The sequence below is a fragment of the Hemiscyllium ocellatum genome, chromosome 20, assembly GCF_020745735.1.
Source record: "Hemiscyllium ocellatum isolate sHemOce1 chromosome 20, sHemOce1.pat.X.cur, whole genome shotgun sequence".
Classification (NCBI taxonomy): domain Eukaryota; kingdom Metazoa; phylum Chordata; class Chondrichthyes; order Orectolobiformes; family Hemiscylliidae; genus Hemiscyllium; species Hemiscyllium ocellatum.
In genome coordinates, this window is record NC_083420.1 from 18,194,767 (window position 1) to 18,220,092 (window position 25,326).

The 25,326-nt window shown below is 43.0% G+C and overlaps 1 protein-coding gene across 1 annotated transcript in view; it reads left to right on the forward strand.

Moving 5' to 3' along the window:
- Window positions 1–25,326, forward strand: part of caskin1 (CASK interacting protein 1) — a 702,390-nt gene that overhangs the window by 389,735 nt on the left and 287,329 nt on the right. Inside the window, exon 2 of the mRNA XM_060840179.1 lies at window positions 23,036–23,087. The gene's annotated coding sequence lies outside the window, so the exon portion shown is untranslated. The remainder of the gene's footprint in view (window positions 1–23,035; window positions 23,088–25,326) is intronic.

Consider the following 25,326-nt stretch of genomic DNA (forward strand, 5'->3'; position numbering starts at 1 on the left):
AAGGTAGAAGAAGAGGGTGGTGGTGGAGGGTTGTTATTCAGACCAGTGGAGTGCCACAAGGATCGGTGCTGGGTCCACTAGTTTTCATCATTTATATAAATGATTTGGATGTGAGCATAAGAAATGTAGTTAGTAAGTTTGCCGATGACACCAAAATTGGAGGTGTTGTAGACAGCAAAGAAGGTTACCTCAGATTACAACGGGATCATGATCAGATGGGCCAATGGGCTGAGAAATGGCAGGTGAAGTTTAATTCAGATAAATGCGAGGTGCTGCATTTTGGAAAAGCAAATCATAGCAGGACTTATGAACTTAATGGTAAGGTCCTGGGGAGTGTTGCTAAACAAAGAGACCTTGGAGTGCAGGTTCATAGTTCCTTGAAAATGGAATCACAGGTAGATAAGATAGTGAAGAAGACTATGCTTTCCTTTATCAGTCAGAGTATTGAGTACAGGAGTAAGGAGGTCATGTTGCGGCTGTACAGGACATTGGTTAGGCCACTGTCGGAATATTGCGTTCAATTCTGGTCTCCTTCCTGTTGGAAAGATGTTGTGAAAGTTGAAAAGGTTCAGAAAAGATTTCCAAGGATGTTGCCAGGATTGGAGGATTTGAGCTACGGGGAGAGGCTGAACAGGCTGGGGCTGTTTTCCCTGGAGCATTGGAGGCTGAGGGGTAACCATATAAAGGTTTATAAAATCATGAGGGGCATGGATAGGATAAATAAACAAAGTCTTTTCCATGGAGTGGGGGAGTCCAGAACTAGAGGGCATAGCTTTAGGGTGAGAGAGGAAAGATATAACAGAGACCTAAGGGGCAACTTTTTCACACAGAGGGTGGTTCGTGTGTGGAATGAGCTGCCAGAGGATGTGGTGGAGGCTGGAACAATTACAACATTTGAAGGACATTTGGATGGGTATATGAATAGGAAGGGTTTGGAGGGATATGGGCCCGATGATGGCAGGTGGGACTAGATTGGGTTGGGATATCTGGTTGGTATGGACGAGTTGTTCCGAAGGGTCTGTTTCTATGCTGTACATCTCTAACAGTCTATGACTCTATAACTGCGGTGCTACAGAAATAATCACAACCAGTGAAGTGATTTCAATAGTTTTTATATGCCCAACCCATAATAAATGACAGGAAGAGGAAACATGGTTGGCCTCTGCTGGTTAGAACATCAACATTGATATTAAGCTTGCAAGTTACTTGTTAGACTCCCTTTCCTTTGGACAGGTCAACAGAGTGGCCGTTTAGAGCAATTTTAGTTCCAAAAATGGCTTTGGACCCTAGCCCTAGTTTATTCGACTGTAGTTCCTGAGGAATGACACAGAGTCTTAGGATCATAGAGATGTACAGCATGGAAACAGACCCTTCGGTCCAACTCGTCCATGCTGACTAGATATCCCAACCTAGTCTAGTCCCACTTGCCAGCACTTGGCCCATATCCCTCTAAACCCTTCCTAGTCATAAAGCCACCCAGATGACACCTTTGAGATTATCACCTAGTGCTCAGCAAGAAGAACTTACATTTCTATACTGCCTTCCAGTTGTCTTAAGTGATTTCCAGTCACTGTAAAACAATCTATTGAAGAAAGGTTATTGTTGAAATCTAGAGAGTATGGCTGTCAGGTTCTGCATAAGAGGCTCCCACAGACAGCAATATGATAAATGACCATATGAACAGAGGTGCTCTGTTTTAGTGATAATGGTTGAAGGAGAAATATTTACACAATGAAATCTTTTACTTTCATCAGAAAGAATAGGCCAAGCTTCAGCTTAACATCTTGTCTGAAAGACAACAGATGCAAATGTGTTGCTGGTCAAAGCACAGCAGGTTAGGCAGCATCTCAGGAATAGAGAATTCGACGTTTCGAGAGTTGGGATATCTGGTTGGTATGGACGAGTTGTTCCGAAGGGTCTGTTTCTATGCTGTACATCTCTAACAGTCTATGACTCTATAACTGCGGTGCTACAGAAATAATCACAACCAGTGAAGTGATTTCAATAGTTTTTATATGCCCAACCCATAATAAATGACAGGAAGAGGAAACATGGTTGGCCTCTGCTGGTTAGAACATGCTCGAAACGTCGAATTCTCTATTCCTGAGATGCTGCCTAACCTGCTGTGCTTTGACCAGCAACACATTTGCAGCTGTGATCTCCAGCATCTGCAGACCTCATTTTTTACTGAAAGACAACAGAGCATGGGCAGTTGAACTCACACCTTTTAAATCACTCTACTCCTTGGGCACTGATAAAAGATTGAGGGAGCAGTACAGTCAGGAGCTAAAATTGGATAAAAGACGAGAGGGCAAATTCACCTTGGATCTAATTACTATGAATTTTTAAGCCTCATCTCAGCTTTCCAGAGCACCCTGCACATTCTCCCTCCCATCACTGCGTTGCCATGGTTGTTATTTTTAATATTGTAGACATTTAGTTTTGGGCATTTTTTGACGATATGCTAATGAATATGATATGATTGAAGACCAAGGATTTTTATTGCACTTTGGAGGCTCTGCTTACAAGTCCAAAATAAATATTTAACAATATTTGCCAGTAAATTGCAGGCAATATATCTTGTGCCTATCTTCACTGCTTATATGTATATATACAACCACTCTGCACTGTCACACACTCAAGGACCCTGGAGGATGGAACCAAAAATGATAGCTTTATCATACTTTATTCCAAAGTCACCCAATGTTACTCTCCTGCAGCCAAGAACAACAACAATCAGAACAAGTTTTTAATCTTACTAAGAGAAACAGCAAGGAAACAGCCCCAGCCCCTTTGTGTCCATTCTCGTTTCTGTAGTGCTCCCCCTTCACTGTCTAACTCTGTATTCCTACCTCCTCTATGAAGAAATAAAAACGAAGAGGAAAAATGTGTTTATTTGACATCAGATGTATAAAATTGTAAGTACAAAAAATGGAACATTTCCCCTCAGTGGAGGGCTCCAATACAAGGAGGAATAAATTTAAGGTGTGGGGCAGGAGGTTTACCATCATTGAAATCCTTACAGTGTGGAATCAGGCCATTCGGTCCATTGAGTTCACACAGACACTCCAAAGAGTATCCCACCCAGACTCACCCCAACCCTGTAGCCCTGCATTCCCCAAGGCTAACCCACCTAGACCGCACATCCCTAGACCCTGTGGGCAATTGAGCATGGCCAATCCACCTGACCTGCACACCTTTGGATTGTGGGAGGAAACTGGAATACCCAGAGGCAACCCACGCAGACACGGGGAGAATGTGCAAAGTCCACACAGACAGTTGCCCAAGGCAGGAATTGAACCAAGGTCTTTGGTGCTGTGAGGCACCAGTGCTAACTCCTCTTCACTTAGAGAGAAGTGAGAATCTGGAACTTGCTGCCTGTAAGGGTCGTAGAGGCAGAAAGCCTCACAACAGTCTAGAAGTAATTAGATGCACATTTGCAATGCCTAGGCATACAAGGGCAAGTGCTGGCAAATTAGACGAGTTAGGTGATTGTTTTTGACTGGCACAGACTCAATGGGCCGGAGGGTATTTTTCCATGTCATAGGTCTTTGTGACTCCTTCACAAGCTAAGCAATGTCTGGAGTGCAGATGCTCAGCACTTTGGTACCTTCAAATGTGAATCCCTCCCTCCTTCCCAAAAAACTGCTGCAATCAGGTCACTTATAGCAGCAAAAACCTGCAGCTCAGCTCTTTGCGAAAGTTTGACCGCACGGAGGTGAGTGACCGTTCAGATTAACAGGCAGAGGCAGATGGCTTCAGAAAATCAATGCTAGGTACAGCTGATGCCAGAGGCAATGGCAAAAATCCAGATCCTTTCTTTTTGGGTCACATACAAGCCAAGACAAAAACAAACAGATTTTAACATGATTGTGGCAACTCATTATCCTATCTCTTAACCCCTCAGTGTCTTTGTTTCCTGCCATGTGGCAAATCCAAGTTTCCCCTAAAGCCAATTAAATACTCGTTCTTGTGCAATATAGAAAGTAGAAGCAGGAGTAGGCCATTCAGCCCTTCGAGGAGACAGTGAGGACTGCAGATGCTGGAGATCAGAGTTGAGGGTGTGGTGCTGGAAAAGCACAGCAGGTCAGGCAGCATCCAAGGAGCAGGAGAAATGACGTCTTGGGCCTGAGCCCTTGGCCCTTTGGACGTGCTCTGCCATTCATTATGATATAGATTCATTATGATCATGGCGGATCATTCAATTCAATAGCCTGTTCCCACTTTTCTCCCAAATTCTATGATCCCTTCAATTCCAAGTTCTGTATCCAATTCCACATTGAAATCATACAGTACTCTGGCCATATCGGTGCTGTGAACTAATGGATCGCTGTGAGTGTAACAAAGCTGTTCCATTCTATGATGAATTTTATATTATCCCAACTAAGATTCTGGTCTGACAACATCTTTGTTAAAATTCTCCTTATGCTTTTCAAATCTCCCCCTGTTTCTGTCACATCCACAGTCCCATCGTTGTCCAAAAATTCCTCCAAATCTGGCCTCTTGAACATTCCCAGTTTCCATCATTCCACCTTGTATGCCAGACTGGGTAAAATAGCAGATTTTGTTCCGATAGGAATTCAAGTGAATCAATCAAGTTTGTTTCTTAATCTGACCGTTCAGTAGTTTCAAAGTCACCATTCCTGGTTCTAGTGTTTTATTCCAGTTATTTAATTAACTAAATTCGATCTCCCATGTCTGGGTTATTAGACCAGGCATGTGGATTACAGCAAAAGCAAAAAGCTGGAGGTGCTGAAAATCTGGACAGAAACTATTCAGCAGGTCTGGAGCATTGGCCATATGTGAAACACAGTTACCCCCTCCATCGCTGCTGTCAGGCCTTTGGATTACAAGTCTAGCAAAATGAACACTATGCTACCATATTCCATTGGCCCATCTTCCATTACTTGTGCTAGTGATTAGGCACTATGGGAAAATCTTTGTGATCACTCTTTGATGTGGTGCTTGGTGGCATTAAGCTTAGATACAAGCTCACCTTCCTCGGATGGTGATGGCTAGCATAAGGGGGACATAGCTTCAAATTGAGGGGTGATAGATATAGGACAGATGTCAGAGGTAGTTTTTACCTCAGAGAGTAAGGAACGCCATGCCTGCAACAGTAGTAGACTCGCCAACTTTAAGGGCATTTAAATGGTCATTGCGTACACATATGAATGAAAATGGAATAGTGTAGGATAGATAGGCTTCAGATTGGTTTCACAAGTTGGCACAACATTGAGGCCAAAGGGCCTGTACTGCTCTGTAATGTTCTATGTTCAGCTCTCAGGGCACTATAGAATACAGCAAAAAATTGATCTATGTTACATGTAAGGACATTAAACATATAAGAAATAACCCCTTAAGCTCGCTCCCACTTGATAAGATGCATATATATCTTAATTCCCTGAAAATCAATCACTCCCAACCTTAAATATATTTAGTAACAGAACATCATCAATTCTCCAGGGTATAGAATGCCAACAAGGCACTCCTCCCTGAGTAAAGATATTTTGAGCTGTTTCAGTCTGAAATGGCTGACCTGTTATCCTGAGACCATGACCATGAATGCTTGACTGCCTTGCTAAGGGAACCATCCACTTAGCAACCACGCTTTCAAACCCAGGGAGAGCTGTGTACATTACAATAAGATCACAGCTCATTCTTCCAAGCTCCAGGGCATATAGGCCAATGTTAGTGAAGGCTTCTGTTTGAAGTTTTAAATTTTAGGTTTTGCAATCTGGATTTGGGCACAATTTTCTGAGCACCAGAATATATAGCAAATACCTAATCCATTGTCCAGAGTAGGTAAAACATCAGTTAAAGTCTGAAAATAGTGCCAAACTTCATTTACAAGCCTAGTTCTGAGTGTCATGCCCCAGGTGGCTATGAGCTTTTTTTTAATGAATGGCAGTGTTGGGATTAAATGATCAAGACAAGCTTGTTCTTCACTTTTCAAGTTTTATGCTATACAGGTGCAAAATGCAGACTATGAAGGCTTAATGCTTGGAGACAGTAATAACTGTAAGGCTTAATAATTATCGCTTGATTCAGAAATAAAAATAGAAATTGTTGGAAAATCTCTGAACGAATCAGAACTTCAGTTCTGAAGAAGGGTCCCTGCCCACTAAACTATAACTCCACTTCCTCTCCACAGATGCTGCCAAACCTGCTGAGATTTTCCAGCAATTTCTGTTTTTGTTTCAGATTTCCAGCATACACAGTTCTTTCGGGTTTTTTTATCCCATGATTCAGTTCCGTCTTTCTCATATTTCTCCCGCTGCACAGTAGGGAAAGCTGTAAAAGCACGTGAGGGAGAATGGAATATAAGGTGAGGTTGTTAGGGGGAAGAGGGGCAAGGAGGGTGTGTGTGGAAAACAAGTGGAGCAAATGGTCTGTTCCTGAGCTGTCAAACCTGTGTCGTTGTATGTCACACAGAGCTAATGGAATGGGGATTGCTGGTGAAATAGACAGTGGTATGAGTGTAATTTGCACAGCACTCTTAGAAGAGGCCACTGCCCACTGCACCTCCCACACAGCTAAAGAACATCTGTAATCAGAAGATTTGCAGGCCGTCTAGCTCCTCTGGTCTGCTCCGCTATTCAATGCAATCCTGGCTAACCTTAGGCTTACCTTCACATTCCTGCTTGCTGCTCTTATTCCCTGATTTATTGAGAGACCAGAAATCTTTCTGTCTGAGCCTTAAATATATTCATCGATGGAAGACTCCCAACCTAAATTGGTGGAGAATTCCAAAGTTTCAAAACAATTTGAGGGAAAAAAAAATTCTTCATTGCAATCTCAGGTGATTGAGGCCACACCCTCTGCTTTGGCTGTTATAGAATCCTTACAGTATGATAGCAGGCCATTCGGCCCATTGAACCTCTGAAGAGAATCCCACCCCAAACCACCCCTTCTCTGTAACACTGAATTTCCCATGGCTAACCCACCTTGCCTGCACACCTGTAGACACTATGGACAATCTAGTATGGCCAATCCACCTAACCTGCACATCTTTGGACAGTGGAAGGAAACTAGAGCACCTGGAGGAAAATCACACAGACATGGTGAGAATGTGCTAGCTCCAAATGGACAGCTACCTGAGGTATCAAACCCAGGTCCCTGACACTGTAAGGCAGCAGTGCTAACCCCTGAGGCAATGTGGTGCCCCATGTTATGTTCTAGATTATCCAGGCAAGGGAACCAACCCCTCTTCTACTACTCTGTCCAGTCACCTCAGAAATAAAGCCAGTGCTAGAATTCAAACTGTCAGAAAACTAAAGTAAAAAAAAATGTTTATTTTCACAATCCCGGTACAGTCACATTCAGTAGTGTATTGCTGTCAGTGGTTATAAGATTCACTGACCCATGCAGTTTTGCAGATGACAGAGCAAAATAAATAATTTTCTCAACTAGAATAACAGCTACTGTGTTTCGTTGACTGCAAATATGCCTCAAATTCTGCATCCGTTTGTTCTCAGGAAATATGAATGGTGCAGAATGAATTTACTTAGATCTCTCCGGACTTCTTTTCTACAAAATATTACACTTTAAAATTGAAATTAAGATGAGTTAAGCTGTGCCAAAGTGAATATTTACTTCTAAGAAGCTTTTCAGGATGTGATAGGTATTTGTAAAGGCTTCAATTGTCCCTGAGCTTTCAAATATTTCATTATCAAATAGCATAATCGAAACCAGCACCCACTCAATGGTATCAACAACACTGAGGAGTTTCACTAACAGACTGAATAAATATATAATTAGAACCTTGAGAATTTACTTTAAAAATCATAGTCATGCAGCTTTGGTACATAATCCCAAACTAAACTACTCCCACTTGCCTGCTCCTGGCCCATATCCCTCCAAACCTTTCCTATTCATGTACTTATCCAAATGTCTTTTAAACATTGGAATTGCACCCACATCAACCCTTCCTCAGGAAGATCATTCCACACACGAATCACCCTCTGTGTAAACATTTTGCCCCTCATGTCTTTTCAAAATCTTTCTCTTCTCACCTTAAAAATGTACCCCTCATCTTGAAATTCCTCCATTTTAGGGAAAGGACAACCACCATTATCTTTATCCCTCATTATTTTATAGACCTCTATAAGGTCACCTTTCAACCTCCTATACTTCCTCCAATAAAAAACATACCAGGTAATCCAGCCTTTCTTCATAACTCCAACTTCCCATACCTGGCAACATCCTGGTAAATCTCTCCTGAACCCTTTCCAACTTAATGATATCCTTCTGATAACAGGGTGACCAGAACGGAACACAGTACTCCAGAATAGGCCTTCTCAATGTCCTGTATATCCTCAATAGAAAATCCCAACTCCTATATTTAAAGGTCTGAACAATGAAGACATGCATGCTAAATGCCGTTTCAACCATCTTATCTATATGTGATGCAAATTTCAAAGAATTATGATTCTGAACCCCTAGTCTCACTGTTCTACAACACTCCCCAAGGCCCTACTTTTCATAGTATAAGTCTTGTCATTGTTTTTCCAAAATGTAAAACTCACATTTATCCAAATTAAACTCCATCTACCACTTGGTAAAAACAATGACTGCAGATGCTGGAAAACAGAGTCTAGATTAGAGTGGTGCTGGAAAAGCACAGCAGTTCTGGTAGCTGTGCTCCATCTACTACTCTTCAGCCTATTGACACAATTGATCAAGATCTCTATCTTACATAACTTTCTTCACTGTCTATTATGCCACCACTCTTGATGTCTGACTATTCTGAAATATTGTCAGAATATTGTCTTATTTCACATTGCTGGAAGAGAGCTGTTCCTCTGTACTGCAGTAATCTTTGCTACTAGTCGGGAAGTGTGCTATTTCCCAAAACTACTTGCAGCGTCAAGAGCACAAAAATTCCTCAAAATGCTATTAAAGTTTAGAAGCAGAGGCACATCTAGAATTAATTTAAAATAGTTTATCAGTTTAAGCATCAATGGATAATCCCAAATGTATCTGGGGAGATTCCTGTCCCAGTAAATGATCACAGCAGTTACATTTGAAAGTGAGTAGATGTTCCTTGGTAAAAAATTACTCAGATAAGATTGATTGAAAGTTTTCTAATGCAAGGTGGTCAGGTTGGTCAGGCTGCTGACTCAGAAGGATTTGGATTTTAAAGGAAGTGCGTCCTTCGAGTTGTCTAAATGAGTGGTTAACACTGCTGCCTCAGAGCACCTGGTTTAATTCCACCCTCAGGTAACTGTCTGTGTGAAGTTTCCATATTCACCCAGTGTCCACTGGGGTTTTCTCTGGATGCTCCAGCTTCCTTCTGCAGTCCAAAGATGTGCAGGTTAGGTGAATCGGCCATGCTATAGTGTCCAGGGATGTGCAAGCTAGGTGAATTAGCCATGGGAAATGCAGGGGTTGGGTGGGTCCGTATAAACTGAATGGCCTGCTTCCACACTGTAGGGATTCTATGATTCAGTGTTAACTGCTCAGCCACCATTCTGCCCATCTTTTGAATCATCTGACAAGAGGAATAGTAATGTCAATCTTGATGGGACATATATAGTGAGAAAAGACAATCTTTTTTGTGATTGATTTGTGTGGTCACACACCATCCAGACCTGCATTTATTGCCCATGCCTTCTTGAACCATTCCAACCCATCTAACATAGGTACAGTTATTTTAAGGACTGAGTTGCAGGACTTTGATCCAGGACTTTGGAGGAATGGCATTATATTTCCAGGTTAGGATGGTGTGTGATTTGGAGGGTTTTCCATGGACTCACTGTCCTTGACCTTACTCCTGGTAGAGGTCAGCCATTTGAAAGATGCTGTCAATGGACGCTTGGTGTCTTGCTGCAGTGCGTCTTAGAGATGGTAGGCATGGAGTCACAGTTTGAGTGGTTGCAGGGTGTGAATATTTGAAGTTATGGATGAATGATGATTTAAGTTGACTGCATTCATCCAGGACACTATATTAGTCACACTCCTGACAGAGGCCTTGTCAATGGAAGAAAGCAGTCATGAGGTGTTACTTACTTCAGACCTGCTGTGATAACTACAGTAGTTATATGGTCCAGTTAAGTTTCTGGTCAATGGTAATTCCAAGGATGTTTATAGCAAGAGGTTCAGTGAAGGTATTAGTAGAGTCTCTACAATATGGAACAGGCCATTTGCCCCAACCAGACCTTCTGAGGAGTAACCAACCCAGACCAATTCCCCAACTCTTCATTTACCCCTGACTAATGCACCTAATCTACACATCCCTGAACACTATGGGCAATTTAGCATAGCCAATTCACCTACCTTGCATATCTTTGGACTGTGGGAGGAAATCGGAGCACCCAGTGGAAACCCACGCAGACCAGGGACAATGTGCAAACTCCACACAGACAGTTGCCCAAGACTGAAATCGAACCTGGGACCCTGCGCTTTGAGCCACCAGTGCTAACCACTAAGCCACTGTGCCACCCAATGGTCAAGGTGAGCTGGTGATAAGCTCTCCTTTTGGAAGTAATCATTGCCTGGTTTTTGTGTGATGTGTAATTACTTGTGAGTGGGCTGTGTGCTGACAGCTTAGCCTCCATGTTGGTCAGCTGCCGATAGTTGTGGAAGTTTTCATTATCAGGGTAGTGTATAGGGCCTCCAGCATGCTTGCTGTGCTGTAGTTTGACTCAGTGACTCCCAGACTGGTTTTGGCCTCACCACTGGGGGAAACTTTGAGTCCAGATAGTAAACATCACCCTTCCCAGCATTTGGGAAGGTTTGAAGAAGAACACTTTTGATTTGTCACTGAGGCAGTGATACATTATATTTATGAGACATTCAGCTGCAAAGAGAAAGTTAATTTAAAGCAGGATGAAAGAAAAGAGGAAAATGAAGCATGCCTTGAGGCGGAATCATTCGGATTATTCCAACAAGTATAAAATAGCATCAAAGTACTTGAACATGCATCTTCATATATCATTTAAATAATTCCTATTGCGTTTCTAATTGGCTGTTAAATGATTCTATAAATGAATTCTGATTGCAGTGTTAATAAGTTAAAACAGAACATGCTGATACTTAACTGCACTCAGTCACTTGGTGGCCTCATCTGATAAAACACTTTAGTCTCCACATTTTGCATTTGTTAAATTTCCCCTACCTCATTCTGAAAAAAAGATAAAGAGCCTTTCTGGCGTGAAAGGTTAGCAACCTTGTTATTTTAATGTCAAATGCAGCCAGCCAAACTCCATAGAATCCCACTTGCCTACCAGTGAGAGAGTTGAGTGAAGGCTTTCTGACAGTTTCTGTGAAGAGCCTCACATTATATTGCTTCTCCAAAAGAATTGACCCATGCTATGGTAATTATTTACAAAAAACATTTTGTGTGTTGCCTGGAGTTGTCATTTATTTTCACCAGTGCGTTAAAAATAAAACAAACATCGGAGAATGCACTCAGAAGGGATATGGGTTTTTGTGAAAAGACTGGGGTTGTTGTCCTGAGAGCAGAGGAGCTTAGCAGCAGATTTGATGTGAATGTTCAAAATCCTCAATGGCTTAGTAAATGAGGAGAAGCAGTTTCCAGTACCAGGCAGCTCAGTAACCAGCGATCACATTTTTCAGGTGAAGTGCAAAAGCACCAGCAGTAACATAAGGTACATTTTTTTACATAGAGAGTTATTATGATCTGGAATGTATCACCTAAAAGGGCATTGGAAGCAAATTCAATAAGAGCTCTCAAAAGATGTACTTGAAAGGAGAAAGAAAATGACAGGGTGACAGGGCAAGAGTCCTAAAGCTGAGAATAATTGGATAGCTCCAAAAAGCCATCACAGACATGATGTTTGAAGGGCCTTATTCTGTGCTATGATTCTAATTATGTTTACTCTCAGCATTTCAGTTCAAACACATTAGGGAGGTTTAATGTTCAGTAACAGAGATAGGAGGATGAATGGTGGGTGCTTGCACACTGACAATTCAGGAGCAATATGTATAATATTCTCCACCAACTGGATGCTGCTGTCAAGCCAAAAAGATGTTCTATCTACTGCATAAATGAGTAATGTGCTATGTAAATTTTAGTGCCAGTGTGATGCCAGGTATGTAGGTCATGGATCCTAATGACTGATGGATTGTAACAAATAGCATATCCCTTTGACTATGTGTCAAAGTATTCATTCAACTCATGCTTGCAAAGACCAGAACATTCTGTCCAACTTCAGGCGTGAGTTTCCAATTGGACAGCACAAACTGAATAATTATGGGCACACTAAGAATAACATTAACAACCAATTTAAGATGATCATCAGGCCTCACTATGTGGCTGACTAAGGCTTGTTTGAGGCTACATATCTTCATATGCAGGAGCCCTGCCTTTTGCAGACACAAAGGACATGTCCAAACATTTGTACCCTTTTCAGTTAAACAAAAACTTAAGAAACAACTGTTCCCCAATGAATTCCTTATGACAATGCTTTGACCAATCAGAGTATATTTGCCTTTTTTGAAATTAAACAACAGCTGCAGGACATTATTTCTCTGGTGCCTGCTCCAAGGCCTTACTTGAATAATCAGAGTCCACTTGCCAATAAATATGCACCTTTTTTTTCTCATGTAGTTTAAATTGTTGTTCCTTTTGAATAGGAAGGGTTTAGAGGAATAGGCGAACAGGCCTGGATCAGTTTGGGACATCTGGTCGGTGCGAATAAGTTGGATCAAGGGTTTGTTTGTACACCATATGACTCATGATTAGTTTTAAAATACTGATGGAAAAGGATAGACCAAATCTAAAAGTTGAAGTTCTAAATTGGAGAAAGGCCAATTTTGACAGCATGAGGCAAAAACTTTCAAAAGCTGATTGGGGCAGATGTTCGCAAGTAAAGGGACACTGAAAAGTGGGAAGCCTTTAGAAATGAGACAACGAGAATCCAGAGAAAGTATAATCCTGTCAGGGTGAAAGGAAAGGCTGGTAGGTATAGGGAATGCTGGATAACTGAAGAAATTGAAGGTGTGGTTAAGAAAAAGAAGGAAGCATATGTCAGGAATAGACAGGATTGAACGAGTGAATCCTTAGAAGGGTATAAAGGAAGTAAGAGGGAAATCAGGAGGTCAAAAAGGGGATATGAGATAACTTTGGCAAGTAGAACTAAGGAGAATCCAAAGGGTTTTTACAAATACTTTAAGGACAAAAGGGTAACTTAGGAGAGAATAGGGTCCCTCAAAGACCAGTCAGGCGGCCTTTGTGTGGAGCCGCAGAAAATGAGGGAGATACAAATGAGTATTTTGCACCAGTATTTACTGTGGAAAAGGATATGGAAGATATAGATTGTAGCGAAATAGATGGTGACACCTTGCAAAATGTCCAAATTACAGAGGAGGAAGTGCTGGATGTCTTGAAACATATAAATGTGGATAAATCCCCAGGACCTGATCAAGTATACCCTAGAACTCTGTGGGAAGCTAGAGAAGTGATTGCTGGGCCTCTGGCTGAGATATCTGTATCATCAATAGTCACAGGTGAGGTGTCAGGAGACTGGAGGTTGGCTAACGTGCTGCCATTGTTTAAAAAGGGCGGTAAAGACAAGCCAGGGAAATATAGACCGGTGAGCCTGATTGCGATGGTGGGCAAGTTGTTGGAGGGAATCCTGAGGGACAGGATGTACATGTATTTGGAAAGGCAAGGACTAATTAGGGATAGTCAACATGGCTTTGTGCGTGTGAAATCATGTCTCACAAACTTGATTGAGTTTTTTGAAGACGTAACAAAGAGGATTAATGAAGGCAGAGCAGTAGATGTGATCTTTATGAACTTCAGTAAGGCATTCGACAAGGTTCCCCATGGGAGACTGATTAGCAAGGTTAGATCTCATGGAATACAGGGAGAACTAGCCATTTGGATACAGAACTGGCTCAAAGTAGAAGACAGAGGGTGGTGATGGAGGGTTGTTTTTCAGACTGGAGGCCTGTGACCAGTGGAGTGCCACAAGGATCAGTGCTGGGACCTCTACTTTTTGTCATTTGCATAAATGATTTGGATGTGAGCATAAGAGGTACAGTTAGTAAGTTTGCATAACACCAAATTTGGAGGTGTAGTGGACAACGAAGAGGTTTACCTCAGATTACAACAGGAACTGGACCAGATGGGCCAATGGGCTGAGAAGTGGCAGATGGAGTTTAATTCAGATAAATGTGAGGTGCTGCATTTTGGGAAAGCAAATCTTAGCAGGACATATACGCATAATGGGAATGTCCTAGGGAGTGTTGCTGAACAAAGAGACCTTGGAGTGGAAGCTCATAGCTCCTTGAAAGTGGAGTCGCAGGTAGATAGGATTGTGAAGGCGGCGTTTGGGATGTCTTCCCTTATTGGTCAGAGTATTGAGTACAGGACATTGGTTAGGCCACTGTTGAAATATTGCGTGCATTTTTGGTTTCCTTCCTATCGGAAAGATGTTGTGAAACTTGCAAGGGTTCAGAAGAGATTTCCAAGGATGTTGCCAGGGTTGGAGGATTTGAGCTATAGCGAGAGGATGAACAGGCTGGGGCTGTTTTCCCTGGAGCGTCGAAGGCTGAGGGGTGACCTTATAGAGGTTTACAAAATTATGAGGGGATTATAAGATAAATAGACAAAGTCTTTTCCCTGGGGTCGGGGAGTCCAGAACTAGAGTGCATAGGTTTAGGGTGAGAGGGGAAAGATATAAAAGAGACCAAAGGGGCAATGTTTTCACACTGAGGATGGTACATGTATGGAATGAGCTGCCAGAGGAAGTGGTGGAGGCTGGTACAATTGCAACATTGAAAAGGAATTTGGATGGGTATATGAATAGGAAGGGTTTGGAGGGATATGGGCCGGGTGCTGGCAGGTGGGACTATATTGGGTTGGGATATCTGTTCATCATGGACGGGTTGGTCCAAAGGGTCTGTTTCCATGCTGTACATCTTTATGACTCTATGAGATTTGGAGTTTTTGCATCGGTCCTGATGAGTATAAGACAAAAACATTTGACAGTAAGTCTCTTTCTTCAATAATAAACTTTTATACTGAAATATATTTAAATGTTCAGCAATTGCTACTTACCAATGTCATGAACTATCGGTTCTGGCAGCTCTCTGATAATTCACTCTGTATCATTTCACCAAATATGATTTTCTCCTTCCGAGACCTATGTATATTGAAGTAGAACGACAAAGATAGAGGTTCTCAGAAACAAGCCATGATGAATTGTATTTGCGTCACACACAACAGTTGAATCCAGTTCATATACGAGTCTAACCAAGAGTAAAGGGGCTTGTAGTTACAAAGACCTAACTTCAAAAAGTGGAAAGGCACCTCTCAGCAAATTGTTATTTTGAAGTGTAACCAAACGTTTCTATGTCACGGACACAGTGGCCAGTGCCCATGCAGCAGAATCACACACAGAAAGTGAGGTAAATGCTTCATTTAATCAGTTCGAGTTATATTAACTAAAGAATGAATAGTGCAAAAGAAAATTGGATTTATATTAAAAGGTTCATATCTAAGGGACAAAGCAGGAGGAGTGGTTGGCTCGTTTAAATGGGGAAAAAGCTGCGCGAGCTGCTGTGCAGAGGGACCTGGGTGTCCTTGTCCATGAATTTCAGAAGGTTGGTCTGCAGCTGCAACAGAGAATTAAGAAGGTGAATGGAATATTGTCCTTATTAGCGAGAGGGGTGGAGTCTAAAAATAGGGAGGTTGTGCTGCAGCTGTATGGGGTGCTGGTGAGGCTACATCTGGAGTAGTGTGTGCAGTTTTGGTCTCCTTCCTCAAGAAAGGATGTACAGGCACTAGAGGGGGTGGTGGGGAAGTTCACTAGGTTAATTCCAGAGTTGAGAGGGTTGGCTTATGAGGAGAGATTGAGTAGACTGGGACTATAGTCATTGGAATTTAGAAGAATGAGGGGAGATCTTACAGAAACGTGTAAAATTAGGAAGGGGATAGATAAGGTAGAGGCAGGGACTTTATTTTCACTGGGCAGGTGAAACTAGAACTGAGGTTAAAAACAATGACTGCAGATGCTGGAAACCAGATTCTGGATTAGTGGTGCTGGAAGAGCACAGCAGTTCAGGCAGCATCAAAGGAGCAGCGAAATCGACGTTTCAGGCAAAAGCCCTTCATCAGGAATAAAGGCAGAGAGCCTGAAGTGTGGAGAGATAAGCTAGAGGAGGGTGGGGGTGGGGAGAAAGTAGCATAGAGTATAATGGGTGAGTGGGGGAGGGGATGAAGGTGATAGGTCAGGGAGGAGAGGGTGGAGTGGATAGGTGGAAAAGGAGATAGGCAGGTAGGACAAGTCCGGACAAGTCATGGGGACAGTGCTGAGGAAGTTTGGAACTAGGGTGAGGTGGGGGATGGGGAAATGAGGAAACTGTTGAAGTCCACATTGATGCCCTGGGGTTGAAGTGTTCCGAGGCGGAAGATGAGGCGTTCTTCCTCCAGGCGTCTGGTGGTGAGGGAGCGGCGGTGAAGGAGGCCCAGGACCTCCATGTCTTCGGCAGAGTGGGAGGGAGAGTTGAAATGTTGGGCCACGGGGCGGTGTGGTTGATTGGTGCGGGTGTCCCAGAGATGTTCCCTAAAGCGCTCTGCTAGGAGGCGCCCAGTCTTCCCAATGTAGAGGAGACCACATCGGGAGCAACAGATACAATAAATGATATTAGTGGATGTGCAGGTAAAACTTTGATGGATGTGGAAGGCTCCTTTAGGGCCTTGGATAGAGGTGAGGGAGGAGGTGTGGGCGCAGGTTTTACAGTTCCTGCGGTGGCAGGGGAAGGTGCCAGGATGAGAGGGTGGGTAGTAGGGGGGCGTGGACCTGACCAGGTAGTCACGGAGGGAACGGTCTTTGCGGAAGACGGGAAGGGGTGGGGAGGGAAATATATCCCTGGTGGTGGGGTCTTTTTGGAGGTGGTGGAAATGTCGGTGGATGATTTGGTTTTTGCGAAGGTTGGTAGGGTGGAAGGTGAGCACCAGGGGCGTTCTGTCCTTGTTATGGTTGGAGGGGTGGAGTCTGAGGGTGGAGGTGCGGGATGTGGACGAGATGCGTTGGAGGGCATCTTTAACCATGTGGGAAGGGAAATTGCGGTCTCTAGAGAAGGAGGCCATCTGGTGTGTTCTGTGGTGGAACTGGTCCTCCTGGGAGCAGATACAGTGGAGGTGGAGGAATTGGCAATACAGGATGGCATTTTTTAAAGAGGTAGGGTGGGAAGAGATGTAAGCCAGGTAGCTGTGGGAGTTGGTGGGTTTGTAAAAAATGTCAGTGTCAAGTCGGTTGTCATTAATGGTCATTGTCAAGTCGGTCTTCATTAATGGTCAATGTCAAGTCAGTCACCATTAAAGATGCCCTCCAACACATCTCGTCCACATCCTGCCCCTCTGCCCTCAGACCCCACCCCTCCAACCATAACAAGGACAGAATGCCCCTGGTGCTCACCTTCCACCCTACCGACCTTCACATAAACCAAATCATCCGCCGACATTTCCGCCACCTCCAAAAAGACCCCACCACCAGGGATATATTTCCCTCCCCACCCCTTTCCTCCTTCCGCAAAGACCATTCCCTCCGTGACTACCTGGTCAGGTCCACGCCCCTCCTACAACCCACCCTCCCATCCTGGCACCTTCCCCTGCCACTGCAGGAACTGTAAAACCTGCGCCCACACCTCCTTCCTCACCTCTATCCAAGGCCCTAAAGGAGCCTTCCACATCCATCAAAGTTTTACCTGCACATCCACTAATATCATTTATTGTATCCGTTGCTCCCAATGCGGTCTCCTCTACTTTGGGGAGACTGGGCGCCTCCTAGCAGAGTGCTTTAGGGAACATCTCCGCACCAATAAACCAAACTGCCCCGTGGCCCAACATTTCAACTCCCCCTCCCACTCGGCCAAAGACATGGAGGTCCTGGGCCTCCTTCACCGCTGCTCCCTCACCACCAGACGCCTGGAGGAAAAATGCCCCATTTTCCGCCTCGGAACACTTCAACCCCAGGGCAACAATGTGGACTTCAACAGTTTCCTCATTTCCCCTTCCCCCACCTCACCCTAGTTCCAAACTTCCAGCTCAGCACTGTCCCCATGACTTGTCCGGACTTGTCCTACCTACTTATCTCCATTTCCACCTATCCACTCCACCCTCTCCTCCCTGACCTATCACCTTCATCCCCTCCCCCACTCACCTATTGTACTCTATGCTACTCTCTCCCCACCCCCACCCTCCCCTAGCTTATCTCTCCACACTTCAGGCTCTCTGCCTTTATTCCTGATGAAGGGCTTTTGCCTGAAACGTCGATTTCTCTGCTCCTTGGATGCTGCCTGAACTGCTGTGCTCTTCCAGCACCACTGATCCAGAATCTAGAACTGAGGCATGGCCTTAAAGTAAGAGGAAGCAGATTTAGGACTGAGTTGAGGAGGAACTTCTTCACCCAAAGGGTTGTGAATCTGTGGAGTTCTCTGTCTTGTGAAGCTACCTTGCTAAATAATTTTTAAGGAAAAAGGTAGATAGATTTTTGAACAGTGTATCATAGAATCTAGAATCTCTACACTGTGGGGATAGGCCATTTAGCCCAACAAATCCACACCAACCCTCCAAAGGATACCTACCCACGCCCATTCCCTGAACCTGTTATTCTATGTTTACCCCTGACTAATACATCGACACATTTGAACACTATGGGCAATTGAACATGGCCAACTCATCTAACCCACACATTTTTGGACTGTAGGAGGAAACTGGAACAAACCCATGCAGATACAGGGAGAATGTGTAAACACCACACACAGTTGCCTGAGGCCGGATTTGAACCCGGATCCCTGGCACTGTGAGGTAGCAGTGTTAATCACTGAGTCACTGTGCTGTGGTTATGGCAAGAGTCCATGAAAAGATCAGCCATGATGTTATCGAATAGTGGAGCAGGCTGAAGGGGTCAGAAGACCTTCTCCTGCTCCTAGTTCTTATGTTCAGAAAGCCAACACAGACATGACCTTCTGTTACGCTATATGACGTTATGGTTCTATGAGGACACCAGCAATACCTCATTGCCTTCTTCAAATAGACACAGTGGATGGTTTGATTCACACAATACAAAATTCTTTTCACTTACAGATAGAGTTCCTGTATTGAGATTACTGCTTAAGCAGTAAGTAGCCATCCAAGCAGCAAAGTGTCCTGCCGTAACCCCTGCTCCAATGTCCAACAACTGCAATCCAATCAATCCAGTGCAGCACTTTTCCAGGATTCAGGATCTTGGGTCTTACAAGTCAGTTGATTTTAAAAGAAAACATCTATGAAATGTTTTCCATTGGTTTCCTTCAGATTGAATTACTGAATAAATAATAAATGGTTATGGCAATAAAGAAAACTGACAAATTGGTTAAGTGCAGTAAAAGTTGCCAAAATCTGAACTTTGTGCAGATCCTCAGCCAAATACCTTTCCAGTTCGAGTGTAGCATTTCCGGCCAGACCTGTCTATTAAATTTTGGCCAAGGGGCTGGAATACGCATTTTACTGAAGGCAGCCATCTTAGGGCTCGATTCACCTGTTTTTACATTGTTTCTCTCTTGTTTTTATTTTGTGTTCTCTCTCTCTCCAATGATATCTAAATGAAATATAAAATTCTTTAGGCTCTTGACAGGGGAGATGCTGCTTTCCCCACATGCCATTTCAGACTACAATGAGGAGAAATTTCTTCACTCTAAGGTTTGTGAATCTTTGGGATTCTCTACCCCAGAGAGGTTATGGATACTCAGTCTTTGAGTCAAATGAAGGCAGAAGTTTGTTGATTTTTGGATAATAATGCCGTAATAGAGGGAGGGAACACGGGAGTATCTGTAGAATTGAGATGGAAGATCTTGTTAATAGCAGAGCATGGTTAAACTCCAAATTGCCTCCATCACCTCATATTTCTCATGTCCTTACATTTTTCGAAAAATTATTGATAGTGCTTAAAATAATGAGGACCTTTCATCAAGTAGATGAGGAGAAACGGTTTCCAAAGACAGGGGTGCTGAAGGGCATAACCTTAAGATAAAAGAAGAAGGAGGATGGGGAGATTTTGCTTAACATAGTGAGTGGAACACCCAGTCTAAAAGGGTGGTAGATGCTGATTCAATCATAGCCTCCAAAAGAAATTGGGTAACTATTTAGAAAGGAGAAAACTAAGAGCTTTAGTAAATGAGGAGGAGAGCAGGACTGATCAGATCTTTCATAGAAAGGACATGGGTATGATGGTCCAGGCATCATCTGCTTTGTGCCGTACATTTTCATGATATGTTATTCATTATTCTATGGAGGAATGGTTTGGCAACCTACTTACCCACAAGCCTCTCCACATTAGCTCTTCACAGTTGAACCCTGAGGTGACAAGTTCCCATCCTCCACCAGGACATGAGGTTGACAAGTCAGTACATCTAGATGCAATACTGCATTGTTCAAGTTACCATCCCTTGCCAAGATTTTGTCCGCCTAACCCTGTGCTCGGGCATACAATAAAGCATGGAGCAAGAGAGAAGGATTATATGGCTAAGAAAGAGGATCACATTTCATCTGTCTTCCTTTTGTGAACAAATCCTATTTGCATTCATTACCAAAGGCATCTCTGCTTTTGTTCTTTTGTGTGAGACATTAAACAAAAGCTGCTCTGCGTTCTCAAATGGGCACAGAAAATCCCATGCCGTTAATTTAAAGAGGAGCATCGGGATCCTTGCCACTCTCCTGACCAATACTTAGCCCTCAATCACCAGCTAAATGGAGGATTTGGACATTATATCACATTCTTATTTGTGAGCCTTTGTTAAATTTTCTATGCTACAAACTTTCTTTGGCTGTCAACTGCTTTGGGACTTCCTGACTTTACAGTCACATCATGCAGCATATAAAGGCAAGTTTTCAGTTCACCGGTACTACCTGGCAAGGTGCGTAACCTTATTCTCCCCCCCTTCTCTCTGATCTGTCAGGACCATGTTTCTCAGCTGGACCTGTTTTCCTTCTGCCTGTTGATAAACCATACCTTTACCCAATTGCTCTGAGAGATTCTTAGGCAACTTTATCCCAAACTTGCACCCCCAGAAAAAAATCCCGTTCTTCGAGGTACTAAATGTAGCTTTATTAAATAGAAGCAGAGCTGCTATCTTCCTGCACTTCAGACAGCTGCTGCTTTTGGCCTGTTGCCAAAGCTATGTCTCTTAACTTCAATAAATCTCCTTTCTAATTCTCTTCCATACCAAGGAGGCAACTGCAGCTCTCCAGGGAGGGTGGAGAGGAATCGTCAGCATACTGAGTGTATATTAAATGAGAGTAAATATTAGTCCCTTTTTTTTTAAACTGCACTGCAGGTTATCTTAACTTTATGCAATGTGGTCTTGGTGGAGATTTATTCTCAATCGTGCTCAAATAAAGAAATTGATTGCATTTAAATAGTGCCGTGGGGTATTTTGTAAAAGTGGAGTCTGGGAAGTGGTGTGTCTGCCCACTCTCTTGTAACAGTGAAGTAAACAGTCACTGTGCTCTGTTCACTCTTGTGAGCAGAACTTTTCCCTGGTCAGCAGAAACCAGTTTGCAGCCTCATCCAAATCATTTATATAAATGATTAACAAACACGGACCCATTATCAGTTGGTGTGAAACACTGCTGGTCACACGCCTGCAGCCTAACAAACAAATCTTCACCACCCCCTCTGTCTCCGACCATCGAGCCAACATTGTATCCAATTGGCAAACTCTTTCTGAATCGTATGGGATCCAATGTTATTAATTAGTGTACCAAGCAGAACCTTGTCAAAGGCTTTACTAAAGTCCGTGTAAACAGTGTCTACCACTCGGCCCTCATTAATCTTTTTGGTTATTTTCTCAAAAAACTCAATCAAGTTTCTGAGACACTATTTCTCTCACACTTTATACTCTTCAAGAAATTAATTTGATCCCAGTTGTCTACATCTAATGTATGACTTTTTTTTATACTTGACCAGAACCTCAATATCTTTATTCATCCATTGTTCACTACACTTCTCAGCCTTACCCTTCACTCTAAAAGGAATATAATGCCCTGAAGTCTCATTGTCACACTTTTGAAAGCCTCCCATTTGTCAGTCATCCTTTTACCTGTGAACAGTCTATTCCAATTATCCTTTGAAAGTTCCTGTCTCATACCATTTAAAATTTGCCTTACTCCAATTAAGAACTTTAACTTTTATGGAAGATCTATCCTTAACCATAACTATTTCAGAACTAATAGAATTGTTCTATTATCTGGGGTGGCACGGTGGCACAGTGGTTAGCACTGCTGCCTCACAGCGCCAGAGATCCGGGTTCAATTCCCGCCTCGGGCAACTGACTGTGTGGAGTTTGCACCTTCTCCCTGTGTCTGCGTGGGTTTCCTCTGGGTGCTCCGGTTTCCTCCCACAGTCCAAAGATGTGCGGGTCAGGTGAATTCAGGTGAATTGGCCATGCTAAATTGCCCGCAGTGATAGGTAAGGGGTAAATGTAGGGGTATGGGTGGGTTGCGCTTCGGCGGGTCGGTGTGGACTTGTTGGGCCAAAGGGCCTGTTTCCACACTGTAAGTAATCTAATCTAATCTACTCCCAAAGTGTTCCCTACTAACACTTCACTCAGTTGCCCTGCCTTATTTCCCAAGAGAAGGTAAAATATTACGCCTTCTCTAGTAGGTAAATAGATGTAAAAAGTCCCATGGCACATTTTTGACAAGAAGCACCCTAATATTTAATCCTCAATCAGGATCGCAAAAGAAAACTTGTCTAGTTGTTTGCCATAGTGCTGTTTGTGCCATCCTGTTGTATATTTCCTACATCACACACCAGTGACTACATTGCAAAAGTAGACCATTGGCTGTAAAAGTGCATTGGACCTATAGAAATGCAAGTTTTTTTCTCCGTATATGCTGGAAAAGAAATTGCAAGGCCAAGGTGAAAGAGTACGGCAATGGAATTAATCAGAAAGTTTTTCATTTGGCCAGTGCAGATTGGCTGGGTCAAATAGCCACCCTCTGTGCTGATGGTTTTTGTGTAGTTCAATTTTCTCCCTCTGCTCATTTCTAATTTTTTTTCTTCTATTCCTTTTGCAGAGCTGTTAGGATCTGCCAAGAGAGTGAATGTGAACTTTCAAGATCTAGATGGGTAAGTGGATGTATTAGAACATGTCTCTGAACCCTTCAGTCTCAAGGCATCACATGAATAAAATTCTACTTTGCAGCTCAGTCCAGAACTAATCACAGAACACTTTAGAATGACGAATTAGATTTAGTGTGTCGTTGTAAGAAATGACTGTCATATTTAACTGACACTCAGCATTTTCAACACTTCGCTGCAGAAACAAGGTTATATCCTGAATTTGCATCCCAGTGCCATGCTGTTCATTGACATGTATTATTCTGAATGCACAGTGATAGAAAATTGGTTTCAGCCACCCATCTGCTTTCTCTATACACCAAATAAATAGTCTAAAAAGTGTAGACTAATGAGCACTTCATATACCTGTTCATGTGAAATAATGTTACAGAGCCCTCTGTGTAATGTTTAATTATCATTATCTTTAAAATGTTGGTCTGAAAAAGGACATAGTAATCAAAATTGGTTGTACACTAGTTTGTGGGGTGCATTTTTGTCTTGGATAGCAGCCTTGCATGGAGATTAAGCCATTTATAAATGTTGATTTGAGTCCTGAGATATTTGGAGTAAGTCCTGTTTAATATTTGTTACCTGTCCTGGGGAGGGTCTGTCAGTGACTTACAGTATGTCTGTTCAGCACCTATTCTGAATCATAATCATCTAATCCCCTGTCCCATTCCTCATTACAACACCAAATCCCCTGACCACCTTGAACAGAATCAGAGGCTGTTGCTAGTCCAGACCAAAATGATATCTTTCCTTCAGGTGAACTACCCAAGGAGGCCATAAGCAAAGTCTGAATGTGCAGGTGATGTCGGAATTCTGGTGCTCCTTGGATCTCTCACTTTTGGGCACCCCCCCAAGGAAAGTCTAGCTTTCAGTGTAATAATTATGAAGATCAGTGAATAGAAGAACTTGAGATTTTGGGATGTCTAAAACTAGCAGAATATGACATTGATTCACATGACTGGTGGCTGCTATTCTTCATGCATTGGCCTGAGATCGAGTGTTATCTCATCCTTTCAATGGTTTAGTAGAAAGGCAAACCAGTGATTCACGGGAGATCATGGGTGGAAATTGTCACCATTTCCCGTGAATCAGACTCAGCTGTCAGTTGAGTCCACAGCCCAGCACCTACCAAGGGGACTTCACAATAGTAGGCCAGAGGCTCCCAGAGAGTCTCCTTAATGTCCTACCGATGAGGATACAAAGGATGTAAAGACTGCAGCCACAGTCAATCCTTCGAAAGGCTATCCTTGCTATGCTGATGGCAAGAGTGGCCATGGGCTTTTGTTCATTTCAATTTTCTTCACATTTCTGACAGATCCTCCATTTGAGGTGACTTTGAAGACTTGCCCCTTTCTGCTTCACCAACGATAGCTGTCCCGTTTGGACTGACTGCTGTCTAACACTGCAGGCTCTCCAACTGGGCCTCCCATCCACTGCCTGCTATTGAATACCGAATATTGAGGCAGCTCATTAATTGGCCACCTCTCATGAGATCATTGTGGACTTCAGAGACTGGAGTGGTCAGAATCTGGAAATTGTCCCAATATCAGATTCTTGACACGTGAAGGAAAGTTCAGCTGCACATTTCATGTCGGAGAGGGTAAAGACATCCCATCACATTTACAAAAGAGCAATTGGCCCTCCATTCCACAACAAAGAGGGTGAAGGACAAAATCACTGGCAGGTTGTGTCATCGACAATGGAACGATGGGTTGAATTTAAATTGTGATTACTCTTCCCCTCTTATGCCTGAACTTGCGTTGTATTGTATGATATCCCGTTTTCGTTTTTATTTTAACCCCATCCCAATAGGCCAAGGCACGTTCACCAAACTGTGTATTTTTTTGACCTCTAATCTTAGAAATAAACCCATCACAGAATTCCTCAAGATGAAATCAAAACTAGGGCTTATTTGACAAAATGTCTGAAATATGGGGAAGTTGCTTCATTATTTAACTCAACCATACAAGGTAGACAGAAAGAGAAATAGAAGGAACTTTAAATTATGAATTCCTTAAAATGCAAAGATTTACTTGACTGTTAAGTCAAGAAAGTCACGGTCCAGTTGGAAGTCTGTCAGTTTGGTGATCTTGTGGCAATTCTTTTCCTGGGAGTTGAATGCAAATGGATGTTTTTGGTCTTGGAGAGTTAGTTCAGAGTGGTTGATGAAGCCCAAGGTTCCTTCCAGCGAGGAGACATTTAAGAGGAAGAGAGATGGAGAGCGGGCCTTCCAGTTGCT